At 57.4% G+C, this 9,872-nt stretch overlaps 1 protein-coding gene and 1 long non-coding RNA gene across 2 annotated transcripts in view; one reads left to right on the top strand and one right to left on the bottom strand.

Moving 5' to 3' along the window:
- LOC102257643 (solute carrier family 22 member 6) overlaps window positions 1-9,872 on the top strand; it is a 34,683-nt gene that overhangs the window by 17,445 nt on the left and 7,366 nt on the right. The gene's annotated exons all lie outside the window — the stretch shown is intronic.
- Window positions 5,549-9,872, bottom strand: part of LOC106727271 — a 13,052-nt gene continuing 8,728 nt past the window's right edge. Inside the window, exons 2-3 of the long non-coding RNA XR_001363444.1 lie at window positions 6,737-8,604; window positions 5,549-6,705 (exon numbers count right to left, since the gene is read on the bottom strand). This is a non-coding gene — a long non-coding RNA (uncharacterized LOC106727271). The remainder of the gene's footprint in view (window positions 6,706-6,736; window positions 8,605-9,872) is intronic.

Below are 9,872 nucleotides of genomic sequence, written 5' to 3'. Positions count from 1 at the left end.
CGAATGTACCTCAATCAGATTGAGGACGTTTTTAGCAAAGGCCAGCTTAGGAGTACCCTAATTAAGTTAATAACAGTGTACCTACCTCTATAGTTTAAGTTTAAAAAATTTGGCTCTCAAAAGAAATTTCAATCGTTGTACTGTTGATATTTGGCTCTGTTGACTAATGAGTTTGCCAACCACTGGGCTAGGAGATGTCAGAGTCCTTTCCAGATCTGCCTCCGGACAGCGTGCCGGATTTTTCGAGGGTTGGGCATCGCTGGAGAAAACACGCTGGGATGGAGACAGAGGCCAGGGCTCATGGAAGACCCCACAACACCCCCCCCCCCACCATGACCTTGGAAAAGTTGCTTTCATTTTGTATGGGTGTTTGTGTCGATGCACCTACATCCTTCCAACGGAGCTTGAGATATTTTAGGACAAGAACATGTACAACAAAATGTAAATGAGAATAGGGCATCGGAGCCGGGGAAAGACAGGAATACAGCAGGACACACACCCGCCAAGTCCTGGGAACAGCAGAGTGGCTGTTACTCGGCTTTCCGTTTGGAACTGAGCTTCCTGGCAGCCAAGGCAAAAAGGGAGGTGAGTTCTGCGGAGGAAGGAGAGCACGCAGGAGCTCCTGAGCCCAAGGCCTCCCGTGTTCTCCCCTCCGCAGACCTGCAGGCCCTGAGGACAGTGCTGGCTGTGTTCGGGAAGGGGTGCCTGTCCAGCTCCTTCAGCTGCCTCTTCCTCTACACCAGCGAGCTGTACCCCACAGTCATCCGGTAGGTGCTGGGCCGGAGACTGGCGGTGCAGCCACAGGATCGGGGTCCGGTGGGATGGTGGCTCCTCCCGCCCCCTGCCCGGGGCCCTGGAGCTGTCCTTTCGCTGTCCTCTCAGAACCCCACGCACAGGCTGCCCATCCCTGCTCTGAACTCCCCCAGGCAAACAGGCATGGGCGTGAGCAACGTGCTGACCCGCGTGGGGAGCATGACAGCCCCGCTGGTGAGAATCACGGGGGAGCTGCACCCCTTCGTCCCCAATCTCATTTTTGGAAGGCCCCCCAACCCCCCCCCCCCCACCATGACCTTGGAAAAGTTGCTTTCATTTTGTATGGGTGTTTGTGTCGATGCACCTACATCCTTCCAACGGAACTTGAGATATTTTAGGACAAGAACATGTACAACAAAATGTAAATGAGAATAGGGCATCGGAGCCGGGGAAAGACAGGAATACAGCAGGACACACACCCGCCAAGTCCTGGGAACAGCAGAGTGGCTGTTACTCGGCTTTCCGTTTGGAACTGAGCTTCCTGGCAGCCAAGGCAAAAAGGGAGGTGAGTTCTGCGGAGGAAGGAGAGCACGCAGGAGCTCCTGAGCCCAAGGCCTCCCGTGTTCTCCCCTCCGCAGACCTGCAGGCCCTGAGGACAGTGCTGGCTGTGTTCGGGAAGGGGTGCCTGTCCAGCTCCTTCAGCTGCCTCTTCCTCTACACCAGCGAGCTGTACCCCACAGTCATCCGGTAGGTGCTGGGCCGGAGACTGGCGGTTCAGCCACAGGATCGGGGTCCGGTGGGATGGTGGCTCCTCCCGCCCCCTGCCCGGGGCCCTGGAGCTGTCCTTTCGCTGTCCTCTCAGAACCCCACGCACAGGCTGCCCATCCCTGCTCTGAACTCCCCCAGGCAAACAGGCATGGGCGTGAGCAACGTGCTGACCCGCGTGGGGAGCATGACAGCCCCGCTGGTGAGAATCACGGGGGAGCTGCACCCCTTCGTCCCCAATCTCATTTTTGGGGCCACCGCCCTCCTGGGAGGCGGTGCTTCCCTCTTCCTGCCGGAGACCCTCCATCAGCCCCTGCCCGAGACCATCGAGGACGTGGAGAAACGGTCAGTCCCCGCCCTGGCCTCGAGGGGTTCCTCCTGGGGTTCCTCCCAGGGTTCCTCCCGGGTAAGCCAGCCCGGCCCAGAGCTTCCCCTGAGCTCTCTTAGGACGTGGAGAAACGGTCAGTCCCCGCCCTGGCCTCGCGGGGTTCCTCCCGGGGTTCCTCCCAGGGAAGCCGGCCCGGCCCAGAGCTTCCCCTGAGCTTTCTCCCCTAGGTCTCCACCGGCAAAGGAGCCCAAGCCGGAGCCGGAAGCCGAAAAAGACCCCCACAGGATCCCCCTGCAGCCTTGCGGACCGGACCTGGGCCCCAGCTGAGGGCAACAGAACCCCCTTTCCCTGCCTCCAGAGACTCGTCCCAGCCAGGTCCCTGCCTGCCTCGGGGCTCCACAGGCATCTTGGGGGCCTGGGCGGGTCCCTGCTCTTAGAACAAGTCCCCTGAGAGCTTGGGGACAGTACCTCCACCACCTCATCTCCCAGCCCAGCCCCGACCCGGACAAAGATGCGACCCCCAGCCTTCCCATCCGCCTTGCCTCGTCCTCCCTGCAGCCCAGGCCCTGCCATTCTTCTGCCTAGCCCCTCCCCACTGCCACTCTCCCCACTGTGCCAGCTCCCTTCCCCTGAAGGCCCTGGGCCCCCTGGCTCCATCCCAACAAAGGCGGCCTCCCTCCCCTTCTCGCCCTCCACCCCTCCTTGAAGGGGAAGTTCCAATAAACGCCAATGAAAAACTGCTGCTCGGGAAGGGGAAGGAGACGGGGGCGGCCACGTCTGGACGTGTGAGCTGCACATCCAACGTCTGTACTTGCATGTACGTGAAAGCACGGGCACATGGGTACACGTGAGCTGGGCTGATGTGCACACGTGCGGACACGTGTCAGTATGCCGAGGCATGCACACTCCAAGCCTTACATATCAGTCTGCTCGAGCTACTGTAACAACTCGCCACAGACCGGGTCCCTTAAGCCACAGGCATTTCTCTCTCGAAGTTCCGGAGGCTGGGAAGTCCAGGATCAAGGAGCCGGCAGACACGGTTCCTTCCCGGTCAGGCTCTCTTCCTGGCTTGCAGCCAGCCACCTTCTGACTGCATCCTCATGTGGAGGAGGGGCGAGGAGGCATGCTTTCTGGGGTCTCTTCTATAAGGACACTAACCTCACCATGAGCCCCCCCCCCACATCCCCGCCAGGGCTTCATCTAACCCTAATGATCTCCCAGGGGACCCGTCTCCAATCACCATCGCATTGGAAGTGAGGGCCCCGCCCTATGAGTCTGGGCAGGGACATTACGCAGCTCGGAGCCAGTCCTGTGCGTGGGGTAGCACGTGTGCATCCACACGCCCCACAGCGCGTGTGAGCAGATGGCAGGACGAACCAGAGTGGCTGCAGGCAGATCGTCCTGCCCTGCTCGCCCCACGGCTCTGGTCCAGGTCCCAGCCCCACGCCCACCAGGAAGCTGTGACATCTTCAGCCAGAGCTGCCCCTTCCAGGTCTGCTGCCGTGTCCACCCCCCACTCCTGTCCCTTACCGGTCCCGTCCTCCCTGGGGGCCCTGCGTCCAGCCTTCCCCCTATGTCCCCGCCCACCCCCTCCCGCCTGGCTCCTCCCATCACCAGTTAAGCTCCAGCCTCTCCTATCTTAACAAAAACCAAACGAGCAAACGCCCCCTCCTCGATGCCGCGTCTCCTTCCAGAGACCACACTGCCTCCTCCCCTGTGCGCGGCCAGACTCTCCGGAGGAGCTGTCTGCCTCCGCTCTCTGACCTCAGGCCCGTGGGTACTGCGCTCTGCTCCCACCCCTTCCCTGAAACCCCAAGGGCACTCAGCACCCCTGTGCCGAGTCCAAAGGTCACTTCTCATCCCTCCTTCTCACCTGGACTCTCTGCAGATTTGGTTCTGTTGGCCACGCCTTCCCAGCTCCCTCCCACACTCTGGCTGCTCCTTCTGTCTCCCGTGGGGTCTCCTCAAAGGTCTAGTGTGGAGAGCGGCTACAGCGTTTGTACAGGTTCAAGCCTCAGACTAATGAGAGGGCACGGTCCCCTCGTGGCAAAGCCACGTGCAAGTCCCAGCACAATCATGGCCAAAGGCTGTGGCTGTGAGCTTGACCTGATGGTCCGAACTGGCCCCAGGAGGTGGCTGAGTGATGTGGGCTGTGGGAGGTGCAGCAAGTGCTGCCAAAACAAAGCTTGACAGAGTTCAGGTGCATGTAATTGAGTAGATTGGAAACCCGCGAGAACATTGTAAAAACATCTTGACCACGCCCTTACTTTGCCTCGTGGAAACTGGCTATAAAATAAAGACTCGGTTTGCAGGCCGTGGCACTGTCTCTCCATCCGAGAGCAGCATCCCACCCAGCCCCAGCTTTATTCTCTTGTCTGTCTTCTTTAATCCTTCACCAACCCCCACCCCCAGGTTCACCCCTGGCCGTGCCGAGCGTGGCACAGTCTAGGACCCCAGAATCTGCTAACTAAACAGTTACATGACCCTGCACCTCTGACGGGCCCAGAGGCCACTGCTGACCCGAATCTCCTTAATCCCCTGCTCCCTCCTGGGCCTGGGTCTGAGCGTGGAGCTTCTAGTCTGTCTCTTGGTCCTGGTCCTGGGAAGGCCTATTAGCGTGAGGCCGGGCTGGTCCAGGTGCAGGTGGAGCAGGTGCGGAGAAAGGCGATCTTGGTCCTGGTCCTGGGAAGGCCTATTAGCGTGAGGGCGGGCTGGTCCAGGTGCAGGTGGTCCAGGTGCAGGTGGAGCAGGTGCACAGGGAGGAGGACAAGAGCCCGCCTGGGCCCCGAGGGACAACCGGCAAGTCTATTTGCACTGATTCCTCCTGGTGCCAGGTCCCAGGGATCAGCCCTGGATGCACTTTCTGGGCCTGGGTTCTAGCAAATATCCCTGGATTCTCCGAGTAAATCCCCCTTTTTGTTAAAGTTAGACTCGGGGGTTTCCATTCCTGTAACAAGCAGGTCCTCTCCCTCCGTCATCTCTCCTGGGACCCTCCTCTAACTCTCTCTCCAGCACTGGCCGCGGAAATATAACGCAAGCCACCAATGTAAGTTGAAAATTCCTAGTAGTGGCTTTTCTAAAGTTTAAAAAAAAAAGTGAAATTGATTTTTTTTATCGATTTTTTTTTTTTACAGAGAGGAAGGGAGAGGGAGAGGGAGGATAGAGAGTTAGAAACATTGATGAGAGGGAAACATTGATTCAGCTGCCTCCTGCACACCTCCTACTGGGGATGTGTCTGCAACCAAGGTACATGCCCTTGACCAGAATAGAACCTGGGACCCTTCAGTCCACAGGCCGACACCCTATCCACTGAGCCAAACTGGTTAGGGAGAAATTGATTTTAATAATAGTATATCAGACATCACCATAATACATGGCATTTAGCCCAGTATATTCATATGTTACCCTTTCTATATGTAATCAATGTGAAGTTATCAATGAGATATCTTATGGCTTTCAATTCAACTGCCCGCACTGACTTCCCCCCATCCCATCTCATGGCACTTGGATTAGGGCAGTGGTTCTCAACCTTCTGGCCCTTTAAATACAGTTCCTCATGTTGTGACCCAACCATAAAATTATTTTCGTTGCTACTTCATAACTGTCATGTTGCTACTGTTATGAATTGTAATGTAAATATCTGGTATGCAGGATGGTCTTAGGCGACCCCTGTGAAAGGGTCGTTCGACCGCCAAAGGGGTCGCGACCCACAGGTTGAGAACCACTGGATTAGGGTCAGCTGACAATGGGGCCACCAAGGCCTCCCCTGGGCTTACCCAGGTCTCGACGTGGAGGAAGAGGAACGGGCTCAGCGAGGAACACTCGCCACCTCACACCACCTCCACCTTCCAGCCGTGCAGGACTCGGGGGGCGGGGGGGAGCTCCCAGGAAGTCCTGGCCATGACCATTCCGGGCTGCTCCAGGGTATTTACTGCAGACACAGGAAGGGAAGGGAAGACGCCCAGGAAAGCACTTCCCAGTCACATGATCAGGACTCCAGGTGAGCTGAGGTGCCCGGCAGGATGCTCTGACCCTTCACGTGACCCACTCATTCTTCTTGCTGTTCCCAGAGCCCGTTCCGGACCCCATCATCCTCTCCCCAGCTGCTCCCCGCCTCCCCACCTCCCCGCTCCCTGCCCCTGAGCTGGGCTTGCAAACGGCCCAGTGAATTGCCCTTTACTAAGCGCCCCTCTCTTGGGCAGAGTCCTCGTACTGAGCCGCCTCGTTGGTTACTGGCCTCACGTCCAGCCTCCAAATGGCAGTCTTCCCTTTCGGCACCGTCCACCGGCCAGGGGAGCCAGGCCACAGGCATAAAGCTCACAATGTGGCTCCTTGCTCAGAGCGTGGCTATGGGCCTGGCAGCCACTCAAAGTCCGCCAGGCTTCTCTCCCGGCCGATGGTCTTCAAACTCACACTTAGGCCCCGTGATAAGCAAGAAGCAAGAGTGTTTTCTTTGCTCTGTAAGTTATCTAATTGAAAGGTGTCCTAAGATAATCAAAATCACACGAAGTCGCACTCCTTAAATCCCATTTGTTTAACAGAATAGATTATACAAAATCCAGATGTCTCCGAAAATCAGGGTCTGGGATAGCTGCCCGCGTGGCGGAGAGAGCAATGGGGTTGAGAGAACTGAGGCCTAGAGCCGCTCGCCGTGTGGCGCTGGGCACATCCCTTGTCCACTCTGAGCCTCCATCCCGGTACCTGCACCGTGAGGTGTTTCCACCTGCGGGCAGCACTCATCTCTGCCGGCATGTGGTTCTGTGGCTCTCAGCCAATCGGAAGTCCCTGTTGGATCCCTTTGTCCCTGCTCTGCAAATCATTCGCCCCGTGACCATTTCCATCTAGAAACTCTCCACGAGCTGGGAGGCTGTGGGGAGTCCCCCCCGTTACCCAAGAGGTCCCAGGAGCCAGCCGCAGTCCAGGCCCTGGAGCCTCCACTTGCGCTTTTTCCAGACTAAACCTGGCCGGACGCTGGTCAGGAACGAGGGCGGGAGCTCTTCTCCAAGGCGGCGCTGGGCTCAGGCTCAGAGAGGGAGGGGCCTTGGAGGGACCCGCCGTCTCCCCCACTGCCCTCAGCACTGCCCGCTCCCCCATGCGGGCACCAGGCTCTGTTTGTGCAGCTGTCCTCACACCCCCAGGCCACGGGCTCTTGTTTGTATGCCTTGGCCTGGAGAACGTGGTCAGGCATCTGGACACCCACTGCGTCCCAGCCCAGAACCAACGCCGGTGGGAGGAGGGCGGCTGGGCCGAGTCACGTCTCTCTCTGGGCCTGGCCTCTTCTCTTCTGGACATGGAGGCCGGTGATCTCCACGACCTGCAGCTGGGCAGTCCACGCCTCTAAGAACCTGGCCTTGAAGTTAGACGGAATAAGACAATAAACACCCTCTCACCACACAAAGGTGCCGTTTGTGTCAACTGCACGGTGATAACAGGGCACCTGGACTCCTTACGGGAGAAACTGCAAAGCAAACTGCTTCTTCTCAACAAGATGGAGGTGTGTGCCCAGAGGAAGCGAAATGTTCTTATTCCCTTCGTGGCCCTTTGCATCGGCTCATCTGTTCAGGGCCTGGGCGCCTCCTGCAAAACCATGGAACCCGAACCCTCCATCGTGTCCAGACATCAGCCAGTGCGCCTGGTGCAGACGGGTGGCGGGCCAGTCGGTCGGAACCAGGTGAGCGAGGGACAGCCAGAGACCCCACGCGGAAACGCCCCATCAAGGGCAAGTGGGAGCCCCAGCCTGACAATGGGGGCGGAAGGGGGCGGAGAAGAACTCGGCCTGGGCCCAGGAAGATCGGGGTCCCGCTCGGCCCCCCAGGTTAGGCCTGGGCAGGAGGAGCTGCTACACTGGGGGGCCCAGGCCGTTTGGCTCCAATCAAGCAAAAGGTGGAGGAGAAGCCCCCGTCCTCGCCTCGCAAACAGTTTTCCCATCAGCCGAGCCGTGGGCAACCTCAGAACTGTGCTGGTGGGAGTCATCTGTGTGACGGATACTCCAGCCAAGCAGGTGTGGGCTGGATCGCGACGCAACCTACGTCCAAGACATCCTCTAGGTCGGGTTTCTCCACCTGACTGTTCACGTCTCAGGTCCAGACAATTCTTGGCTGTGTGGGGATCACTGTTCTTAGGATAAGAGGTGCATAGTTTCTCTCTAAAGTCAACGTGAAAGTTTTATTTTTTAACCAGATATAAGTGATAAGTACAGCTCATCCTCGCTGACCTCTGGGCAGGAGCTACTGTAAGATCTGTACCTGGACTGGCTCAGGTAACCCTCCAACAGCCCAAGAGGCCGGCACGGCCGTTCGCTCCACCTTGCAAACAAGAACGCTGGGATACAGAGGAGTGTGACAACTCGCCCGGCTGCACAGCCAGAGGATGTGGATCCAACTGGGCTGACTCCAGAGTCCATGTTGTCTATCGTAGTTGGACTAAAAGCAAGACGCTGCAACCTGCTCTCTTGGGATGCCCAACCCATGATCCAACCAATCACGGCTCGGCGCTGCCCGGCTCGTGAGTGACCAGAACTCAGGAGCCAAGTGTTGGAGGAAATCAAGTGAGTGTCTTAGAATTGTGACTAAAAATAAGTTCATGCTCATCACAACAAAAGTGGGGGGACTTGAATCCAGATAAACTAGAAGGTTAACGCCGAGGCACCAGGAGAGTCGATCTACGTCCCGCACGATGCTGGTCTTGGGCCCCACTGCTTCAAAAGCAGCCTCTACTTTCTCTTCAGTTGGAAAAGCTGTGGTCCTAGGAGACGGGAGCTGGCCCCAGAAGACCAAAGGCCAGGGTTGCCAATTTTAGCAAATGAGAAGGCAGGATGCCCAGTGAAATTTGAATTTCAGATCAATGAACACTTTTTTTTAAATATTTTTTTTATTGATTTCAGAGAGGAATGGAGAGGGAGGGAGAGAGAGAGAAACATCAATGATGAGAGAGAATCATGGATCTGCTGCCTCCTGTACGCCCCACACTGGGCATGGAGCCCACAACCCAGGCATGTGCCCTGACCGGGAATCGAACCATGACCTTCTGGTTCACAGGTTGACGTTCAACCACTGAGCCAGGCTGGCCGGGCAATGAATACATTTGTAGTATAAGTATGTCCTATGTGATTTTAAGGACATACTTATAGTAAAAAAAAAAATAGATGATAGATAGATAGATTGATAGATAATAGATAGATTGATAGATAGATGATAGATAGATAGATAGATAGATAGATAGATAGATAGATAGATGATAGATTTGTTGATCTGATATTCAAGTGAACTGGGCGTCCTGCACGCTGCCAACCCTCCCCAAGGACAGACCGGGTCGTGTCCACTAAAAACGACAGACGCCCCCAAGAGGCCGCCACACTCCTCAGAACCCAGTCCTCTCCCTGAAAGGAAGACGAAAAGGTCCCGGCCTGTCCCCTCCTGCCCCCTCCTGCCCCCAGATGCCCAGATGGGCCCTCGAAGTCCATCCCCTCCCACCATCCCCACCTCAGTCCACCCTCTCCTGCCCTTTACACCCACTTGGAGAAATTCCACGGACACCAGGATGCTTGGAGGGTTAATTAATCCTTCTGATACTTAGTCACACTTTAACTGCTTCCCTCCGGCCAAGGATTAAATGCTGCCCGTGGAAGGGTTCAGGCCACAGCTGCCCCAAAAGCTGAGCCCCCACCAAGTGAGAAGAGGCTGGGAGGGGCAGGCCAGGAGAGAGAGAAGGAAGGAGGGGCGCTGACCAGGCCGCGTCCCCCCCACGGGGCCAGCTCAGATTCAGCTCCAGGAGCAGCCCAGCTGCAGGAGCCACGGCAGCCCCATCCTCCGGTGAAGGACAGCAGGCGGACGGACACACAGACGGGGATCCTGGGCCTGAAGTCCTCAGCCCCGAGCCACCCGGCCGGGCCCGGCCCCCATGGCCTTCAATGACCTCCTGAGGCAGCTGGGGGGCATCGGCCGCTTCCAGAAGGCCCAGGTCACTCTGGTCATCCTGCCCATGCTCCTGATGGCCTCCCACAACACCCTGCAGAACTTCACCGCCG

The sequence above is a fragment of the Myotis brandtii genome, unplaced genomic scaffold, assembly GCF_000412655.1.
Source record: "Myotis brandtii unplaced genomic scaffold, ASM41265v1 scaffold1112, whole genome shotgun sequence".
Classification (NCBI taxonomy): domain Eukaryota; kingdom Metazoa; phylum Chordata; class Mammalia; order Chiroptera; family Vespertilionidae; genus Myotis; species Myotis brandtii.
The sequence above is the reverse complement of the archived record's forward strand: the minus strand, read 5'-3'. Positions and strand labels throughout refer to the sequence as shown.